General features: G+C 42.8%; 1 protein-coding gene and 1 non-coding gene across 3 annotated transcripts in view; one reads left to right on the top strand and one right to left on the bottom strand.

Moving 5' to 3' along the window:
* Znf277 (zinc finger protein 277) overlaps positions 1–22,699 on the bottom strand; it is an 89,607-nt gene that overhangs the window by 40,076 nt on the left and 26,832 nt on the right. The window lies entirely within an intron of this gene.
* LOC121452656 lies at positions 6,098–6,230 on the top strand. The gene has a single exon (XR_005974900.1). It is a non-coding gene; the product is annotated as a small nucleolar RNA SNORA66 (small nucleolar RNA).

Below are 22,699 nucleotides of genomic sequence, written 5' to 3'. Positions count from 1 at the left end.
CCCCACTGGTCAGTCTTACAGACCAGGCAGTGGTAACACACACCTTTAATCCCAGTAGCCACACTAGTTGTCATAGAAACTGGGCAGTGCATGCCTTTAATCCCAGTCCTAGAGAGGAATATAAGACAGGAGGAGACAGCTCTCAGTCTCTTTCTCATTCTAAGATTCCCAGAGACAAGATCGCCATTTCATACTGAGGTCGAGGTAAGAGCCAGTGGCTGGCTGTTTTGCTTTTCGGATCTTCAAGTTGAACACAAATTTTTCTCTGAGTTTTTATTAACTGTGCTTCAGAGGCTCTGAAGTTCAAATCGTGCTGGGACTACAGAGTGAGTTCAAAGCCATCCTGGGCAAACTAATGAGACCCTGCCTCAAAATGAACGGTAAGATGAGGGTTGGAGACACATTTTATTGATAGAAAGCTTACTTAACACATGTGAGCACTACTGTCAGTCCCCAGGATTAAAAAAGAGAGAGCTATTCTGCAGATGAATTTCAGAATTAGGTTAATACCAATATTTTCCTGTTGCATTTTATTTCTTATTTTTACTCTTGCCTTATTACTTAAGCATTCTTAACTGAGAAATATTAAATGTCACTGGTACACAGTTGAGCATGGCCCAGATCAGGTCAGTCACATAGACGGAGGCATTGATCCACCACCATCAAACCCTGATTCAGTACTTATGACAGCAGGACTTCTGTGCAGTCTTGCTCGGTGTGTCTTCTCAGAAGAGCTCACGGTTTGTTACGAGCTACAGCTAAGTTAACAGCATAAAGAGAAAGTGACAGAGGACATTCAGGGAAAGCCCGAAGCAGGATGGCTCAGAACAGCAGAGAGGGAAGTGTCCCATAGGAGATTTTTAGTGTGCCATTCCTACACACTCTAGTCGTATTAAAGTCTCCTAAATCAAGCTGTTATATGCTCATAAAATTCTGTATTAGCACTAGAGAGGATGCTGAGTAAACACGACAGTACGAGTGTGTTTAAAACGTGCAAGCACTTTAGAGGAGCTGCTAATGAAGCCGCTGCTAGCAACCCTCTGCCAGCCGAGGGCAACAAGGGCAGCATGTCCAGCTGGTATCGGTTACTGCAGAGACTGCCCAAGTGCTCAGAATGAGAACTTCAGCACATGGCTTTAAAGAAGACATGGAATCTTCCCATCTCAATGCTTAGGGAACATCAGAGGGCCACACTGGACTGAAGAGGGGGGATGAGGCAGAGTGCTGAGAAATGCTGTCTTCTGGACCCCGAATGGCTGCTGCCCTCTTGGAACGAGAGGGTACCCACAGACAATCAAGCATGTGGATGAGGCCTCATAAGGCCCCACCCATAGCTGAGGTGCTGCTGGTGGTTGCTGGTGGGAGGATGGATCAGTTGTCTTCAAGGGCGTGGCCACTGGTGGTCTTACACTTATTAGGACAGCACTAATGTACTTCGTGGGTTATTAAAGAGAAAAAAAAGAGAAGAGGAGGAGGACATGAGGCTGAGAGGCATGGTGGGAGGGGTTCAGGGGCGGGCGTGGAAGAGAAGAGCTAGGGAAGAATATGATCAAAATACATTGCCTACATGCATGGAACTGTCCAAGGAGAAATAATCCCCAAGAAAACAGACATCTTAAGAAAAGGTAATGTTAGCAAACAGCACCTAACAGATACGTAGCAAAAAGCCCTGCTTAAATTCTCCCAAAATTTGATTGGAATATTTGCAAATTCCTTTGTCTGACCAGAGAAAACAAGCGTACAGTAAGAGCCTCCAGCACCAGCAGCAGCGGCAGGAGCGAAACGAGCACCCCCACTGGTCAGCAGCACTCCCCACTGGTCAGCAGCACCCCCCACTGGTCAGCAGCACCCCCCACTGGTCAGCAGCACCCCCCACTGGTCAGCAGCACCCCCCACTGGTCAGCAGCACTCCCCACTGGTCAGCAGCAGTGCTCCCTGGCGTCCCTCCTTCCCAGTGTGTCATTTCCTAACGTCACTGACGACAGAATCGAGACAGGAGGAGTGAAAGCAGTGTTTGATGAACACAGCTCACTCTGAACTCAAATATCACATTAGTCTGCTCCTAGGACCAAAGGCAGTTTCCAACTTACATTCTCCTTTACCACCTACACCCAGGGCTGTTTTGGATTTGTAGGTATTTATAAGCCACTTTGAATTTCTGTGCATTCTCCGGTGTCCTGACACCACCTCTCCCGGCAGTTCTTGTACCAGGCTCAGGATCCCACATTTTCTTCCATGACTGTTCTTAGCCCCCCACCCCCAAGATTTCCTGTAAACTCTGGTCTTCTGTGGCTCCCTTTCTTCCCTTTATATAGCTAATGCCCAGCTTTTCTTTTCCTCAAGTGATTCCTGAGTGAACAGACACAAAATTCACACGTACTGAAACAGAATTACCTGTCACGGCAAAGGAACAGAGTGAAATCGCAGATGTGAAAATTTTATGTCTGAGGAACCTACGGTTTAGGAATTACTGAGTATGGAAATTGGAGCTACTATATAAAAGGCTCAACAGAACTTTTAAATAGGATTTTCCCTCTCTCCTTGACTCTCTAGCCACTCAGTGCCTTGCTAACACGGCACCAGCACCGCCATGGGGAATAACTCATTTACTGACTTGCCCACTCTTCGCCCCTTCACTTGGCTGATCCTGGGTGCCAGGGCAAGTCTTCTACACTAAACAGACCTGATGTCCACCTGACTAAAACTGTCATCGTGAATAAATGCCGGTCAAATGTTAGGCACTTTACCTATAAGCATTAGCTCCATCACTCCTCATGATTAGAGTTCCCTAACGCTGGGTCTCCATTTTGATCCTGCTGTATAAAAACGGAACAGAGGTGATCTGAGCTAGTCCTTGGCGGAGAGAGGATTTAGACCCACGCTCTGGCTGGAGCTTTTCCTCTACAGAGTAAGAGCTTTCCTTAGAGGAGGCAGAGTCAAAGCCACACAAATAACTTGTTTATTACTTTAAAGTTTTAATTTTTTTTGCTATTTTTAGGTTAACATGCTAACACATGGATTTACTATTGCATTTTCATACATGTCTTTCCACTTTGTTCATGCTCACCCTCCCCCCACTACCCTGCCCACACCCCCATGCCCCCATGCCCCCATGCCACTTTGATGCTGTAAACTGCTGAGAGGAAGCTGGAAGAAGAAAGTCTCAAGATGGGGAGACTGATGTGGAAAAGTAGCACAGACACTAAGTCTGAGAGCTTGTGGACTAGCAACGTTAGCAGTGGACAGATCCTAACAGGTCTTGTTCACTGACTGGCCACTGAGAGTAAAGGAAAAAGAGAACAGGAAGAGAGACAGAGTAGTCCACTCTTCGCAGAGTGTACTGGCTGGTCTTATTCCACTTGGCACAAACTAGAGTCATCGGAGAAGAGGGAGCTCACTTGAGAAAATGCCTCCTTAAGATACAGCTGTAAGGCATCTTCTTAATCAGTGATGGATGGGGAGGCCCAGCCCATTGTGGGTGAGGCCACCCCTGGGCTGCTGGTCCTGCATCTATAATAAAGGAGGCTGAGCATGCCATGGGAAGCAAGTCAGCAAACAGCTCCCCTCCATGGTCTCTGCATCAGCTCCTGCCTCCAGGCTCCTGTCCTGTTTGAGGTCCTGTCCTAGCTTCCTCCACCATGATGGACTTGTCGTGCAAGCGTAAGCCAAACAAACCCTTTCCTCCCCTGCTTGCTTTGGCTCCAGTGTTTCATTGCAGCAATAGAACCCCTGGCTAAGACAAGGCCCCTGTATGAACGGAAGTTCTAGTCAACGATTTCAGAATCCAACACAAAGAGGAGAGAAAAGGTTTGGTGTTAGGATAGGGTGGGTGGTTTGGTCGCAGAAGGTCCAGATGGTTGGTAGACAGGAAGCAGAAACTGGTCTCTGTGTGCTGGGTCGGAACTGTCCGGTTTGCCGGCCTCTGCAATCCATGGTTCCCTTTGGGCTTGACCTTCCACCTCTTCATGTCTCACTACTGTAATCAATGACTTACACACACATCTATCTCCATGACTATGTTGGTCTGTGAACTCAGGGTCAAGGGTTTATTTTTATACGTCTGGTGTAGACTGCAGTGGCTGGAACAAAGTTGGTATTTGACAAATGTTTGTTAAATGAAGACATGAAAGAATGAACAACAGGCCAGAGGTTCTTTGAACTAGAGCGCCAATGTTAAGTTTCTAGGAAAGTCCCATTTTAAGAAACACCTGTGCCTGCCTGGAATTAAGGGTAGACCAGCTGTGTTTACAGCTTGGTCTTTCTTTAGTGCTGGGGCCTTGGCATAACAATGACAATTAGTAATGACTGAAAATTGAAGTGAATTCTAAGCTAGAAATGAACATTAGTCACTGTAGCAGTTACAATTTATCTGTTCTAATTTTGTTGAGACAGGGTCTCCTTCTGTAGTTCAGACTGACCTCAGTCCCTTGCCTATCCTTGATATGTTACACTTTATTGGAATTTAACTTTTAGATAGTCTTCATGGAAGGAAGGATACATTACAGCAAAGAACATTTGGAATGCATAGTAAATTAACCACTCCAAGATACAGGAAGTTTATACGGAGTAGTCCCGGGTCCTGGGTCCTGACTACACGCTTCAGTCCAGAGCAAAAGTTCCTAACTGAGTGAGTGTCACTTCCTGGGGCTGTCTTTTTCTTTTTTTCTTTTTTCTTTTTTTTTTGGTTTTTCGAGATAGGGTTTCTCTATAGCTTTGGTGCCTGTCCTGGAACTAGCTCTTGTAGACCAGGTGGGCCTCGAACTCCCAGAGATCTGCTTGCCTCTGCCTCCCAAGTGCTGGGATTAAAGGCATGCGCCACCACCGCCCGGCTGTCTTTTTCTTTTTGGTGCTGGGAATCAAACCCAGGGCCTTGTGTATTAGAGATCTTTAAAAAAAAAAAAATATCGATTTCAAGTCCTGAGTTTACACGGAGGAAGAGCAGTAGCTGTCCCAATACTGCTCCCTGGAAACCAGCTCAGAACATTAGCAATGGGAATCCCTTGAGCTCAGGGCGCATGTGCGCATCCTCAACACCTGAAAAGGCTACAAGCAGGTGGCCAGTTGAAAGATAGTTTGTTTTCCCCCAGAGAGTGCCATCAAATACTAAGTGCTGGGTCAGCAGATGTCACTCCCTTACAAGGTCTAACAGCTGGTTTAGTTCCCGCTGTAATGAGCAGTACAGCTACATTTTTTTTAATATTTATTTATTTATTTATTATGTATACAGCTAGTCAGAAGAGGGCACAAGACCTCATTACAGATGGTTGTGAGCCACCATGTGGTTGCTGCGAATTGAACTCAGGACCTTTGGAAGAGCAGGCAATGCTCTTAAGCACTGAGCCATCTCTCCAGCCCCAGTAGAGCTACATTTTACAGCATGGTAAAAGACAAAAGATACAGCAATGTACAACCCATTGCGGCAGTGGCTTCGAATCCTAAAAACAGAAGGGAGCTCTGCAAATCCAGCTTCTTTCGGCCAAAAGCACCTTAGAGATTCCGCTTGGGCCCCACGCTTACTTCACCTGTATGCACAAACTAACACGCTGTCTGCTCTAGTTCTCACACGGAGTGATAGCTGCTCAGACGAAATGCATGAAAAGAATAACTACAAAAGCCTTGCATCTCAAGGAAGCTGAATGCCGAGGACCCCATGCTGGGCATTGATGACCTTACTGAGTCTAGGAGGAGATCCCCAGAATGTCAAATGATTACTCTCTGAGCGCACATGTGAGCCGCCTTATGATTCTGTTAAAACAGCCTGATCCAGTAGCCATGGTAGCCATGGGACTGTACCACGAAAGTCAAGTGCTATACTCCGAAATGTCATCTGCAATGAGGCCACAGTCTACAACTAGGGGCTAATATCTGACACCTGTAAGACGCCCCACAACCAAGATTCCAAACAACGAAATCAAATAAAACCGCCAGCCAAGGGACTTGATCAGATTCTGTTCCAAAGAAGATAAATAAATTGCAACAGATTTATGAAGACGGCTCAATCTTACCAGGGAAATCAAAACCACAGTGAGATAAGATTTTAAACCTGCTATATGATGGCCACTAGGAAAAAAAAAAAGTTTAAAGATTCCAGAAGACAGTGCAAACTCAATCACTAGCTCGGCAAAATGTGGCAGCGGCTAAGGGAACCAGGTTTGCTAGAGCAATTGTGGTGACGGCAATGCACCGACCTCAGATGGCTACTGAGGTGCCCATACTGTCCCAGAACAGGTCAAAAAAATAAAAAAGGAAAAAGATTCCAGAAAACATTGCAAATGGATTATTCACAGGACCCCTGCCTTCTTCTTGCGCTGATTCGTCCTGAAGAAGTGAAGACAGGATCTCAAAAGATGCATCTGTGCTGAAGTGTGAAACATAACAGCAGAGACGTAGAAATAACCGAGCGAGGGATGGACAAATTCAGTGAACACTATTCAGCCTTAAAAACGGGTTAATACAGGGCCTAAGAGATGGGGTAGAAGGTAAGGGCACTGTTGTGAACTTCATAACTGGAAGGAGAAAACCAACTCCCACGAAATGTCTTCTGAACCCCGTGTGTGGACAGTGGTACACACACACTGAAAAGGGGGTGGAGTCCTATCATATGTTACAACATGGAGGATAAACCTTGAGGCATCATACATGAAATAAACCAGGGACAGAAAGAGAAGCACCACATGGGTCTATTACACGTGGTGTCTACAGGCAGACACTCGCAGAAGCACACAGAGTGCTGCTGAGGGCTGAGGAGTGGGAAGTGGGGTATTGCGTTCTAGTGGGTCCGAGCATTTGGGATGTAGACGCAAGTGTTGGGGACAGGTGCTGCACAACAATGCGCATACAGTTGCAGCAATGAGAGTTTAAATTTTGTTATGCGGGTAGATTTTATGCCATAGATTTTAAAACCACGTTAAAGAAAAGCCAAGTAAGTGAAGTAAAGCTTGGAGGACTGTATTTACTCACAATGACAGGGTTACTTCATCTTCCAGCCTGTCCCTATTATTCCTAATGCTCCTCTGGAAAAATTGTCAGAAGGGTTAAATGAAGATATTAATGGAAAGCAAAAGACATGGGCGCCACACACATGAACTCAATAAAAGTTAAATCTCTTGTTTGAAAGGCCAGCAAGCAAAGCTTTTTCAGGAGGCAAAGAGTTCCAGTGTGGTGATAAAGACCATGACCAAAATCAGCCTGAGGAGGAGAGGGCTTATCTGCCTTCCATGTCCTCATCTCAGTCCATCACGGAGTGATGTCAGGGCAGGAACAGAGCAGAGGCCACGGAGGGGTGCTACTTACTGACTTGCTCCTCATGGCTTGCTCAGTCTGCTTCTTATACAACCCAGGTACACTTGGGTTGGCACTGCCCACATTAAGTTGGGCCCGCCCCCATCAGCCACTAATACTACACAGACTTGCAGGTCAGATTAATAGTCATTTTCCCTGCTGAGGTTCTGTCTTCCCAGATGACTCTGCTGTGTCAAGCTGACAAAAAATTAACCAGCATATAGAATTATAGCTCCCTACAACAGAGAGGCGTCTTAAAAAGAAACTGCTCAAATGTTTTAACTATTCTTATTTCTACTGACAGGGAGCATGCTGCATGTATGAGATGCTGTGAGATACTGATGTATACACTAGAAATTCCTGTGGGCTAATTAAAGATGCAAACTTCTCAACACAAATCCAAACAAAGGGAGCCCAGGCTCCTAGAACAAAACAGACTCCCTTGTCTACTACTTAAGTTCTGATTATATTGTTGGTACTAGATATTTCTGTAGCACATTATATTAAGAACTAAGGGAAAGCCCACAGTATATTTACTGTAGATATAAGAAAAGTGGAAAGATTTATATGCTAGCCTCAAGAGATGAGGCCGACATGAGATAAGCTCCACCCATCCTAAACGCTGGGCTTGCAGAAATGTAGAAAGGGTTTAATACTATCACTATGGAGAATTTACTAAGACACAACATAAAAACTGAATAATTATAAAATAGTCCTGAGGGCCTAGCTGGAGTTGTCGTCTCGGTTACAGGCACAGAGTTACAAAGGGCTCTTGATTTGCTTATCTGAAATGGAGGCCTCACACATCTGGCCGCTGAGCTCTAACACACTGACAGAAATGGAGCATTAAGTTTCTAGTGCGTTTAATTAATTTAAATCCCCATGTATCGCCACTGAGTCATATTAGATTCACCTACCCGTTCAGAAGTTGGGGTTAATAGGCACACAAGTGATTTATATTCTCTGGAGTTTATGAGTTCAATGTGAAATTGTATTTAAGATTATGTACATGTGAAATTTTCTCAGAAGAAGACCTTTTCAATCTTAAATGGTTCTGGGGAACTTCAAAAAGTTGAATAATCATTAATCCTGTTTCTTAACTATATTTCTTTTACTTCTCCTACTATTTTTATTTGTAAGTGTATGTGAAGGGTGTTATGTTAGCACTTTATTGCCATTTTTATTTATAATGCGAATATAAGCATTGGTATTTGCTAGCTTTTCATTGCTATAATAAATGAAAGAAACATACAGGAATACAGATTTATTTTAGAGATTGAGGGACACATGGCCCTTTAGTTTTTTTTTTTTCCTTAAGGGTGTGATAAAAATGTGATGAAAGCAACTTAAAGGAAAAAGTGTTTATTTGGCTTATAATTCTAGGTTGCAGTCCATCACTGCAGGGAAGCCAAGGAGGCAGAGATGGTAAGACTCGAAGATGAGTCATGGACATTATAGCTGCATGACAACACGTGGCAACAATCTTAACATCAAAGCTGTCAACAAGGCCAACCCTTTTAGAAACAGCCCATGTTTCTTCCTTACATAGTCCCACAGCACGGTCAATGCACTAAATTCAGCTGGGATGGGCTGGGGGTGGGGTTGGTTATTTATAGATCTATTGTTTTTGTCTAGAAAACTATCATCACGTTTTGATGCTACTAAAAAGGGTCCACTTAGAAACTAGTAGGGCAGGGCAGGGTCTCTCTCCTGCTCATATTCTGATTTGACTGCAGGGTACCTTAGATGACAATGACCAAGTCCTCTCCATTATTATAGTGACAAAGTAACACAGAATCCCAGCCCTAAATTCTGGCTTTTGATTCTCTTCTGTGCCACATATATTTTAGTTTCAAAACTACCTAAGGGTGAAAATTTAGTGATTAAGATTTTTCCCCCCTCAGGCAAATTTGGTTGAAACAAAGTAAAAAACTAAAATTGATATTGGTTTTATTTCTAGGTTATAATGGCTAATTGGATGAAGAAATGCCTAAGGGACAGAGAACGGAAGCACCCAGCAGTTAAACGAGCTTGCTGTTCTTCTAGATGACCAGAGTTTGGTTCTCAGCATCTATATCAGGCATCTCACAGCTGCCTCTAACTCTGGTCTGGGGATCTGAGATTTTCTTCTGGCTGTTGAAGGCACGCGGGATGTGTGTGCACATATGCATACAAACAAAAACACATACACATATACTTCAATAAAAAAATAAAGTAGGATTTTAAGAAAGGGAAAGAGAAATGCCTGGGCTTCTATGGAAACACTTTAGGGTCTGTCTGGGAGGTGCTTCCACAGAGGTGTCCCTGCAGTGGAAGGCTCAGCCTGGGGGTGACACCATTCCCACAGGCTAAAGTCCAGAACTGACCAAAAGAGGAGTAGGCGAAAGCCAGCTGGGCACTGCTAGCCCCCTTTCTCTCTGTTTCCTGATCCACCCAGATGTGAGGAAGCAACCTCATACCCTGGCTGCCATGGACCCAGCCAGTCCTGCCACCATGATGGACTGCAGCCACAAACTGAGAGACAAAAGAAACTTCTGCCCTTAAACTGCTTCTTGTCAGCTCAACAAGTAATGGACACAGCTGTAGATTATCTGTGTTTCTGGGTAATGCAGACTTTCTTATCCTAATTCACTCTAGAAGGGGAATGTGGGAGTTTGAATGTAATTGGCACCCATAATCTCATAGGAAGTGTCACTGTTAGGAGGTGTGGCTTTGTTGGAGTGGGTGTGACCTTGTTCAAGGAAGTGTGTCACTGTGGGGGTGGGCTTTGAGGTTTTGTATGCTCAGGACACTGCCCAGAGTCTCAGTCAACTTTTTGTTGCCTCTAAGATGTAGACTCTCAGCTCTAGTACCATGTCTGCCTGCATGCCTCCATATTCCTCACCATGATGATAATGGACTGAACTTCTGAAACTGTAAGGGAGCCAACCTCAGGAATATACTTTCCTGTAGAAGAGTGTCTCTTCACAGCACTAGAAACCTTAAGATAGGTTGGTACCAGGTGTTCACTCAGCTGGACCCTCCAGCACTCCCCTGGATGATATGGAAAGCACCATCCCCCCCCCTCTCCAAACCCAGCTCATGCAGTCTCTGAACAAAGGAAGGGTGCCAAAAAGTCCAGTTTGGCATTCTTGGTGGCTACTGCAGCTTCCTCCCCTGAAGTTGCCAGCTGCCCAAGTCCTTACCTAAGGTGCTTGGCTTTTGACCATACTTGGGCACAAACCCAGCTTGTGGAGGACATGTCATCAACCCTCACCTACGACCTATAAAATCTCCCTGCTTTTGTTTGGGGTACGCTTCTCAAGCCTAGATCTCTGGGGATTGTAAAAACCAGCAGAAAGTTGCTTTGCTCAAATAAACCTGTTGTTATACTTTACCAATTCGGATTGATCTAGCTTAATGCTTCAGCCTTTAAACTTATTATTGGGAGACAGAAAACTTATTACCAGCTGGCCAATTGTGGCGCAAGCCTTTAATTCCAACACTCGGGAGGCAGAGGCAGGCGGATCTCCGTGAGTTCGAGGCCAGCGTGGTCTACAAGAGCTAGTTCCAGGACAGTTACCATGAACTAGGGTATTGCTGTGATAGGCTTAACCATACTTTTGTTGGGAATAAGATGGACTTTGGTATTGTAGGTTAGGAAAGCAGTGGAATGCTTTAAGAACTGCTTAATTGACTGTACTATTAGTAGGGGCATGGAAGACAGTGGTGTTGAATGTGATTGGATGGGCTATGAGGATCAATAGGTTTCAGAGGTAAAGAATGTTACTCTGTGGCCTAGAGACAGGTATCGTGATACTTTGGCGAAGAAAGTGGCTGTTTTTTGACCTTGTCTGGAATCTGCCTGAGGCGAAAGTGAAGAGTTTTGGATTAATCCCATTGGCAGAAGAAATCTCAAAGCAGCCTGATATAGAGACTCTGTCATGAGGATATTAGTGGTAACTCTTTTATAATGAAAAGGAGCAAACTGAGCAAGGTAAATTACAGAAAGTAAGTTTTGAGGAGAAAACTCATATTACCAAGAAGTGTAATAGAGCTAAGTCCTGTGTTCAAGGAGATAAAGGGATAAAGAATAGAATTTAGGGAGTGGTGACCTCAGGGCAAGACACCTCCCCCCCATCCCAGCTGAATTTCCAATTTGTGAAAAGGAACTAGAGAAAAGCTTAGAGCCAGCTGTGGTGGGGCATACTTTTAATCCCAGCACCGGGAAGGCAGAGGCTGGTGTATCTCTGAGTTTGAGGCCAGCCTGGTCTACAGAGCAAGTTTCAGGGCAGCCAAGTTTAGGCAGTGAAAAACAGAAAGTTGGTGAAGATGTAATTCAATGAGGGGGCCATGTTTCAGCTCCAGTAAACAGCAGAACTTGGCAGCTTCAGCCACATCGTTCTGGCTTTAGTAAGGATAGAACAAAGGGATTATGGAATTTGTCTCTGTGCCAAAAGAATGCCAACGAGGCCAGGCATATGTGGGGGGTGTCCTTAATGGAGGCCTGACAAAGAGGCTATTTCACAAGGCTGTGCAGTTGAAGCCTGAATTGCCTTGGAGAACCCAAGATGTTAGGCCAGAATTATGTGTTACCTGCTGAGGAGAGCTGCTAACAGGGAGTGGAATGAACCCAAGAGAAAGAAGTGTGCTGTAGTCAAAAAAGTTGAATGGAGTTGGAGATCTGAAGAGCCCTTTGACCCCAGACATGAAGATACAGAATTTGGAATTTTCCCAGAGGGGTTCAGTCTTGCTTTGGCCCAGTATTTCCTCATTGTGCTCCCTTTCTTGCATTTTGGTATGGTAATGTATATCCTGTGCCATTATATGTTGGAAGCATGTGATCTGCTCTTTGGTTTTGATTTTTTTACAGGTGATTATAGTTAAGAGATTGTATGAATCTCAGAAGAGACTTTGAACTTTAAAATTGTTGAGACTGTGATAAGACTATGGGTACTTTTGAAGCTGGACTAAATGCATTTTGCATTATGATACTGCTATTGTTACTAGCTTATGGGGGCCAGGGAGTGGAATGTGTTAGTTTGAATGTCATTGGCCCCCATCATCTCATAGGGAGTGGCACTATTAGGAGATGTGGCTTTGTTAGAGTGGGTATTGTAAATGGGTGTTTCCTGTGTCCCACAACCACTCTCAAATAAACACAGAGGTTTATATTAATTGTAACTGCTTGGCTGATAGCTCACACTTATTACTAACTAACTCTTACATTTTAAATTAATTAAATATTCCTTATTTGCGCTCCTTGCCATATGGTGGCACGGCAGGGCAAGGCACATTAATCTCCTGCTCCTTTCGTGTCTGGCTGGTGACTCCTGACTCCACCCTTCTCTTTCCCATCACCCATAGTTTGGTTACCCTGCCTAAACTTCCTGTCTGGCTACTAGCCAATCAGCACTTTATTAAACCAATCGAGTGCCAAATCTTTACAGTGTACAAGAGGATTATTACACAGCAGTGTATGGCCTTGTTGGAAAAATAGCGTCACTGTGGGGGTTGAGCTTTGAACTCATAGTACCTCCCAGTGTCTCAATCAACTTCCTGTTGCCTGCAAGATGTTGGACTCTCAACTCCAGCACCACATCTGCCTGTACGCTTCCATGCTTCCCACCATGATGACAATGGACTGAACCTCTAAAACTGTGAGTCATCCTCAATTAAATGGTTATAAGAGTTGCTGTGGTCATGGTGTCTGTTCACAGCAACAAACACCTTAACTAAGACAGGGGAAAAGTGCTGTCTATGTTATCAATGCAAGAGTAACAACATGAGAGCAGTAGCTATTGAAAACCATACAAACCCTTGGCATTTTAAAGGAAATAAACCCTAGGAAGAGAAATGGCTAAAAACAAACCCTCCTTTATAATATGGTAAGCATATAAGTCATATACTATTTCTACTGCTAAAACACACTTTAAAATATACACATGAATAAGTATATTCATTTCCCTAGAAGTAAGTTCCTCTACTGGAATGCTTATTATCAATAAGAGATTTTGATTCTAAAAGTAGGTGAAGGATCATACTATACATTATAAAATTACATTTCCTCTGCTGCTCTTACTCTATGCTTTTAAAAATACTTCCTAGCATTTAAATTAAGATTATCACTCTTACTTTAATAGGCCAGCACCAGTGATGCCAAGGCAGTAAGAGAAATTCAAGGCTGGATGTGTGGTACACTTTAGTACATTCTGGGTACTGAGTACTTAGCTATTACCTAAGTTCACTTCTGCTTTTATTTTTTATGTCTGTCTGTCTGTCTGTAACATTTAGTTCAGGCTGGCCTTGAACTCCTAAACTTCCTGCCTTCACTTCCAAAGTGCTAGGCCTGGTTTTTTTTTCTTTTCTTTTCTTTTTCTTTTTTCTTTTTTTTTTTTTTTGTGTGTGTGTCTCCTCTTTATTAGCAGAATGCCGAATGACTTCTCTAAGGTAAAACTGCAACCAGAAGTTTGACACTAAAATCTTAACCTTAACTAGTGATATCTCATCAATTATAAAACCTTATGGCCACCTATGCGAGGGAATCACAGGACACTGAGAAGCAAAGGCTTTGGGCAAGAATGGAAAAAACAGACATGGAGCTTGTTCTTATTTATTCAGCTCTAATAAGAAAAAGGGTGGAAATGAAGGGCAAAGTCAATTCTGAGCCAGAAAAATCAGATTGGCTAACTGGCCCACCTTATTCATGCTTCTAAGCAAGCACAGTCCTAGCAGAAACTTCACAGACATCCACCGAGAGCATGGCTAGCATAATTCAATTGATTTGACTTGATAGAAAATTACTTTAGAATTTGTAGTCTTGTCAATATTTTAATGAAATAGGCTAGCAGCTAGAAAATTGTGAATTTCCTACCTGATACTCTCTCTTAAGTATAATTAGTGGTTTTGATAGAATCATACATTTTTGAGTTGTGGGACTAATATATCTCTATTTGCAAAACCAAATGACTCAGTCATATTTTTATTTCAGTACTGGTGTCCTGATTCATTAATATGAAGAACTCTTTGTATAATGAGTTGTTTTTATAAAAACAGTTAAGGATTAACTTTCAGGCACTAAAAAATCCCAACATTAATAATTAAAACATTTTCAAAAGTTCTGTATATTATTTAAGTTGTTAGAACATCTGGGAAATTCAATCTCTATGTAAGATACCTCTATAAAGAAAGGTTGCATTAGCTCCTTGGGGAGAATTAATGTTTGTCTTTCTAACAAAGAAAAGATACTTAGTTTTGTTGCTGAATGTGCATTTCTTTGGCTTGTCCTAAATACATTCATAATTTAGAATTAGGCCAAGTTCTGCTTTCAAGTCAATATCTATGCTGAGTATATTTTTCATTCAGAGAAAAACCATAGGTTATATTCCCTATTCTTCACACAAATATTTTTACCATCTTATTCAGCAAATGCCATACAAGCTCTAAATTAAGAGCTTTTTGACCTGTTATTGAGAGGTTAAAGTTAGCAACGACTACTTCAGCCTCACTTCCTTAGAAGACAGCCTGTAACCAGCGCAGCAGGGCTAGAGCTGAGCTTGTTTGCTGGGCTAGTCTTCATTGGCTACATCTGCTGGTGGTGGCCCTAAGTAACAGGCCTGTGACAACAGCCCTCTTCACAATAAAGCATCTTTATAAGAGAAAGGCTCTAAAAGCTTCCACAACAAAAATAATAAATTATATCTTAGTCTTGAAATAAAAACTTAAGGTTATAGTTGATATTCAATATATTACCACAGTGTAATAAATGTTTCTCTCAAAAACAATGGTTTCAGGCAAAGGCTATTCTAGACCCTTAGGAGCAAAGGAAATAAATATCAGAGCTGGATTGCTGTCTCAGAATCCATGTTTCCCAGCAGGCAAGCTGCTCATGGATAAGTCTATAGGACACAACTTAAATAGTCAAAAGCACTAAAAGGAAGAACAAGTTAGGCATAGCCCAGCAAATGGGGCTGCCTGCTGGGAAATTCGGGTCCTACTTTGTGACATTTTAAACAAATCCCTTTCTTCAAGTTACTTCAGCCCATTAGGATTGGGGCTGCTTTACACAGACATAGTTCTGTGCAGTCTTTTAAGGTTTTTCTAAATGGTTACGAGTCAGTCACGTTCAGAACACTAAAAACACATTTTCTTTAATTTATTCATCTATTGACAGCTATTGTATGTTTCGAGTGAAATTCAGCACCATAAATCCCATCTGTGACAAATGATCCTCTAGAAGTCTGATATCACAAATTCTATCCCCATGACAACATAACTATATATCTAACTTATCCCTTGAGGACCTAGGGATATGGCTCACTTGATAGCGCTCTCATGTAGGATGCACCAAGTGCTGTATTTGAACTTCAGCACTCCATTAACTAGGCACTGCAAGCAGTAATCTATGCACTTTGGAAATGAAAGACGTTCATAGTGACCATAGGCTACACAGGGATTTCCAGACCAGTTTGGGAGAGATGAGACCCTGTCTAAAAATAAGAAAGACAACGGAATTTGGAGGAGTAAAACTGTGCGGGGCGATATAAGCAGCGCGTAACAGACTTCAGCCTTGCCATTTCAGTGGGCCGCCTCTCCCATATTTTACAGCCAACATGACAAAAATGAACCCCCAAAATGATGTGAATCTTATTTCTGAAGAATAGGTGTTCCAGTCAGCCTACACGGCACATTCCGTGAATGACTCATACGACAATAAGCCTGAATTTTGCCAGCAGTTAGTCCGACTAGCACTGACTGTGGAAACGATGTCTAAATGCAACCTTACTAAAAATGACACTCTAATGACTGCCTTGAGTCATTCTGGTTTTCAGGCAGTGGCTCTCAGCCGCGATGGTCCGCAGCACTCAGCCAGGAGCTATCAAAACATGCTGGCTTTTCGCAGAGATTCTAACGTGGTTTCTCGAGGGAAGCAGGGAGCTGTTTTATGTGAAGCCACAAAACCACTGTTCTAATAGAAACCTATTATGACCAATCATGTGACTTTATGAGTTAGCATAAGAAGATAAACCTTTGTGGATAGCATTAAAAAAATAAAGTCTTCTTTTGGGAGAAAATGCATTTTACTTCAGAGGCAATATTTTGTGATGAATAAAATTGTATCTTAGAGACAGTAAATTGACTAAAAGGAGATTTTGTAAAATGCAAATGAATCGTTACGTATTGACCGCGCGCTCCTTCAATTGTAAGTCAGCTTTGTATGCACTGGATACACAAAAGATCTTTGAGAAAATCTGGTAAATTCTAGGGAGTCCTTCTTCAAGGCCAGGTGGGGCCTCAGGAACTGCCATCCTCTCTACCGTTCAGCTCCCCATGACAGCTGAGCCACTGGCTGGACACGGGAAGGGCACACCCGACTGAGAGAGATCTAGACTCTTTGGGCCAGATACTTAATTTTGATAAAACTCGTTTTCATTAAAAGCAATACCCCCAAAGACCTATGCTCTGAAGATGGGAATATGAAGCAAAAGATGCCGGGATGCAGAAACTCACCTGGATGTACACGCAACATGAGTTTAACTGTCTACTCTTTTTTAGGATTGCTCTGTCACAAAAATCTACCAAGTTTTAGGGATCTGTCATTTATCCCATTTCCTTCACAAGGTTATTTTAGTGTGTGACTTTTCAGAATGCAGAGTTTCCCAAGAATGCTCATGCAGTATTAGTGCTTGAACATCCAAATCTAACATAGCATTTTCAGGGTAGGACATGCTGGGATGGATGAGCTATCTACTGGCAACTCCGATAGCAGAACACACAGCTTTTAGATGACAGAAAGCCTTGGATTTTATGAGAGGGTGGGGTTAGAAACTAGGGTCTTCCAAATATTAGAAGCATGATCTTGAACTGTTTATGAGGGAAAAGAAAATCATAAACCCACCTTATGGTGTAACCAGAGACAGTTCATTTGTTTTCCAGCCGCCCAGACCCAAATAATCACGCAGAAACTATATTAATTACAACATCGTTTGGCTGATGGCTCAGGCATATTTCTAGCTAGTGCTTACATCTTAAATTAACCAATTTCTATTAATCTGTGTGTTACCATGAGGCTGTGGACTATGGGTAAAGTTCCGGTGTCCTTCTTCTTTGGCAACTACATGGTGTCTCCTTGACTCTACCTACTCTATCACCATTCTGATTTCCTGCCTGACTTTTTTCTCTAAGCCATTGGTCAAAATAGCTTTACTCGTTATCCAATAAAAGCAACACATATACAGAAGGACATCCCACATCATCAGGGATAAGAAAATTATGTTCATCCCCTTAGTATCAGTTGATCACATTGGACCTCTCCGTTTACACTATCTACCAGGTAGGGGCTTTGGGAACATATTAACAGACATTGGCTTCTACCAAACAAAAGCTAAGAATGTCCCACACAGCATCTGAAGCCCCAAGCCCAGCATTCTGCTAACTGATTACTACTGATCATGTACAGTAACTACTAAAGAACAAACAAGACCAAACCAAACCTGAGCTGAGTCAGTTCAACACATCTAATACACGCAGAGACCATAGTAAAGTCCACAGTAGTGTCAAAGACTGTTTGGGAGAAGAAAGGTCTCCTGCTTTGAATCTCACCATCAGCTCTCATTTATGTGTGCTCTGAGCAGCGGTTGACAACCAGAGTGAAGAAGCTGTTACACCAATTTAAAGAGCTCTGCCCCCACTCTTCCAGGGCAAGCAATGGGATTAAAGAGCTGTCACTCAGAAGAGAATGCAGAAGAGAAAGTGTCTGAATGTCAGAGATGATTCTTACAGCTACTAAAAGAAAAAATTAGCTTTGGTTCATTAAAGGATTATTTAAAAACTTTAAAAAATTATCTCTTTATAATTTCAGACTTGTGCAACAATAACTATAAGAGTAAATTCAGAATTGTAAGTAGCTAAGGATTATTTTGTATGCAGCACTGGCTGTCTTGGAACTCTCTATGTAGAGCAGGTTGGTCTCAACTCAGAGATCTGCCTGCCTCTGCCTCCCAGGTGCTCTGCTGTAAGGATAAAGATGTGAGCCATTGATGTGGGATTTCCCTCTGTATGCTGTAAATATGTTTTATTACCATTGGTTAATAAAGAAGCTGCTTTGGCCTATGACCAGGCAGAATAGAGTTAGGTGGGAAAACTAAACTCTTGCAGGGGGAAAGAAGGTGGAGTCAAGGAGACACCATGTAGCTGCCAAAGGAAAAGTCCACACTATAACCTTACTGGTAAATCACAGCCTCATGGCAATACACAGATTAATAGAAATGGATTAATTTAAGATGTAAAAACTAGATAGAAATATGCCTAAATCACCGACCAAACAGTGTCACAATTAATAAAGTTTTGTGTGACTATTCGGGTCTGGGTGGCCGGAAACTAAAGTGAACTCTGTTTATAAGCCATCGTGTCCAGTTTCTTTTGAAAATGACAAAAACACTGCACTATCAACACTGCTAGCTTTTGGCAAAACAATTGTTTTAACAGTGCAATAAAATTCAAGTCTGATACCATCTGTCTGCAGAAGGTATCAGATCCCACAGGGTGAGCACTCAACCCCTAAGCCATCCCTCTTCCTGTACACTGGTAACACACCCTAGACCAGACAACAGGTGCATGCCTCATTCAGCTTTTCTATGATGCTAGGGATCTGAACCTGGAACCTTGTGTTTGCGGGAAAGTGGTTCTTTATTTTTTATTTTTTCTGACAAGTCTACTTCCCCAGACCTATAGTACTTTTTTTTCATTAAAAAAAGAAAAGAAAAAGGCAACATTACTCCCCTGCCTGGAAAGAAAATGCATCATTTTCCAGGAATTCTCTTTGAAAGGATGATAGTCCCTCCAGTGCACTCGCTTTGGCTTTTGTTCTGAGCTTTAAAATAAAGCTGAACATTTCTGGTCAGTAGCTTGGTAATTTGGTGTCATAAATCTGGGCAGGCATTCTAAACACATGGCTCAATAATCCTTTCTTCTTAAATTACACATGAAAGTGTCTCAGCAATTTGGTAGAAAGACACGAAGAGAGACAAACTCTGTTGAGGCTGCACAAGTAGAAGGCAGATTGCAGAGGGTGGGGAGCTCTTCAAGGCCACAGGCTGGGAACAGTGAGGACCACTGAGGAGACAGAAAGCTGTGAGTCAGGGAGCTGAGCCCACCCCAATGGTAGTCAGATGCTAAGTACAATAAGTGCAGAGGAAAGTTCAGCAAAGGATAATGCTCTAAACCTTCACACAATATGTAAATAAAAATAAAGGTCTGTTTTTAAAAAACACATAGGCAAGTTGGTAATACGGGGATAAAGATGTAAACTAAAATGTTTATTTAGGGGCCACTGAGACAGCTCAATGGACACAGGTACTTGCCACCAAACCTGAGTTTGTCCCCCAGGACCTACATAGTGGATGAAGAATATCCAACTCCCATAAGTTGTCCTCTGACTTCACACACACACCACACACACACACACAGTTAAAAACTGTTCATTTGAACCACAGGGCCAGAAAAACTTTTGTGTCACAATTACAAAATATAAGAACATTTTATAACAGTTCCCTATAAAGGCAAAACAAGGAAGATCTCCCTACTGATGGTCAGATTTGCTTTCTTTGTGTATGTTTGTAAATGTGTATTCACATGAATGTATATCCATGTTCCCGAAAATGTCTTCCTCAACAACTCTCCACTTTATTGAAGCGGGGTCTGTTGTCAATTCTGGCTAGTCTAGCTAGCCAACTTGCTATAGTATAGAGACTCCCATATCTGCTTCCTTAGTGCTGAGATAATAGGCTTTATGTGGGTTCTGGAGATCTACTCATGCCAGCATGGCATGTGCTTGTTTATCAAGACATCACCATAGCCCTACATTTTTTTTTTTCTTTTTAAAATTTCCTATTTGTGGTAGGCTTGGTGGGTATAGTTACTTTTGTATTGCTGTCATAAGACACCAGGACCAAGGTGACTTTTAAGAGTTATTTGGGGCTTACAGTTTTAGTGCGTTAGAGTCCATGACATCATGGTGGGGAGCATGGCAGTGGCTGGCATGGCACTGGGGTAGTAGTTGAGAGCCAACACCTTGTTCTACATATAGGAGGCAGAGAGAGAGAGAGAGAGAGAGAGAGAGAGAGAGAGAGAGATATGCACTGGGAATGGTATGAATCTTTTCAAACCTCCAAGCCCAGCCCAGTGACACACATTCTCTAGCAGGGCCACGCCTCTGAATCCTTCCCAAACAGTTCCACAACCAAGGATCATGATATGAGCCTATGGGGCAATTCTCATTCAAACAACCAGTAAGGCTCTTACCCATAATCCCAGTACTTGAGAGGTTAAGGCAGGAGAACAGACACAACAACAGGGGCCAATCTGGGCTACAGAGAATGTTCTAGGACAGCCACGGCTGCACCACACAATGAGTCCCTGTCTCAGAAGGAAGCCTGAGGAGCACAGTCTCCAGCTACACTGCTTGCCTGGACCTTTCCTGAGGTCTACCTGCCTATTCAAATTACTCATGAGACAAGGTTAACTTCTGGCAATTCTCCAGTGTATCTGCTTCTTATTTTTATTCTATTAAAGTCATGGATGCCAAAAAAATCCTCGTCACTGTATGTGTCTGATGTATTCAAATAAAACAGCCAAGTCACTAATCACAAACAGACAAAACATTATTTGGAAGACTTCTTAAATTCTACAAATCAAAGTATATTAGCTTCCCCCCTTAAAAATGCTGAAAGAAAAAAAAAATCTCAAACACCTGTAGGCTTTTCTACCCTGAGTCATTACTATTACCAAGGATTACGTGAAGAAGCAATAACTTGGCATTTTCTTCTGCTTGTTAATGACAAATCAAGACTGGAAACACTTCCACAGCCAAATCAATTATGCACACTTTACAACACTGTTTTACCTTATACACATTGGTATTCTGCCACTCTTCATCATTTAAATACATTTAAAAGATATAAAAGCGAACAGTAATTTCCAATCGTGTGAGCACGAGCAAGGCTGCACCAACAGCCTCCTACAGCACGCCTTTCCTGGATACCAGCTCCTCCTGGAGTCGCAACTGCCTGGAGGACAGAAATCGCCGCTTCCACTAATTCGGGGTGTGGCATGCGAGTTAGCACTTCTAACAAGCTCCCAGGTGATGGGGAGGCTGCCGGGGAACTGTATTTGGAGAACGTCTGCTGTACCCCAACCGGGAGTGTGAATGTGGAGGCACAGTGTGTCCTCGCTGTGGCAAGCGACCTTCTAAAAAGCTGCTCCAAATTAGAGATTCCAATTCTAGTCAGATAGTTGAGGAAGTTTAGTCTTGGTCACAGCAAAAAATCCAAATGCCAACCTCTTTTAAGGAGAGGAAAGGAAAGAAATGCAACTGTGTTTCATGGCAGTTTTCACAGAGTCTCCGTGGGTGAGCTTGAGATGCTTCACTTTCATTAGCATTACTCAGCGTTGCCATGGGGACCAACTGGGAAGAACCTTCAATGCAGAGCAGAAGAAAGAAGACAACAACAACAAGAGGGAGCTTGACCGGTTTTGAGAAACTAACACAAAGTTATGCTGTACAAGCTCCGATATTCATTTAAATCTCCCCTTAATAATAAGGTGTGGCCACAAAGAAATTTCCTGTTCATGGCAAGAAACAAAATCAAAAACTTTAAGACGGATCGGGAGGTAAAGGCAGGGACCATGTTCTGTGGAGTAGTTAGTATGATGGCCCCAAGGCCACGGGAAAAGGATGAGCTATCAGGCGCTGGAGCTAAAGGGCTGGGGTCAGCGGGAAGCTCAGCTTTGCACTGATGGGCAGGATCAGGCTTGTCCTTAGTTTCCTCGAGAATGAAGAGGATCTGAAGTCACAGGTAAAGAAAATGCTACCCAGAGAAGGGACTAATCAGCGGCAGGGATTCGTCCCCAGATAGATACAGAGCTTTCAGCCTCTCATCGGGGAGTCAGGGGAAGGGAATAGCTCAGAGACTTGAAGGCAGCGGGGAAAGCAGGATTTTTGGCAGTTTCCTCTAGCAGCACAAGACTGCACAGTTCGCTCATGGCTTGCTTTGGTTGTTTTTGAGACAATCATGCACCTGGCTGTCCTAGATTACGTAGAACAGGTTAGCCTTGAACTGGGTAATTCCCAGCCTCCGTTGTCTGAGTACTCAGTGAACAAGCGTTAGCCACTAAGTCCAGTGTTTGTCTATGGCGTAGAAGGATGTCTACAATGCAATTTTCCATCCAGTTTTAGTAAACAAAAATGCTATAACCTCTAAGGAACTTTCTACTCTTTACAGCAAGTTTCACAACTCTGACAGCAAAGTTTTTAAATTACATTCATTGCTATAACAAAGAACCAAGACTTTTTCACAACTGAAACTCGAGGCCGAGAGCCTTGAAACATCTACCACAGTAACTCTTGATGCTTCCTTTGTTACAGCCCCACCCTCACTTT

The sequence above is a fragment of the Microtus oregoni genome, unplaced genomic scaffold, assembly GCF_018167655.1.
Source record: "Microtus oregoni isolate MIOR12 unplaced genomic scaffold, Mior012 000009F_ref0000495, whole genome shotgun sequence".
NCBI lineage: Eukaryota > Metazoa > Chordata > Mammalia > Rodentia > Cricetidae > Microtus > Microtus oregoni.
Note: the sequence above shows the minus strand (reverse complement) of the source record. Positions and strands in the feature narration are given on the sequence as shown.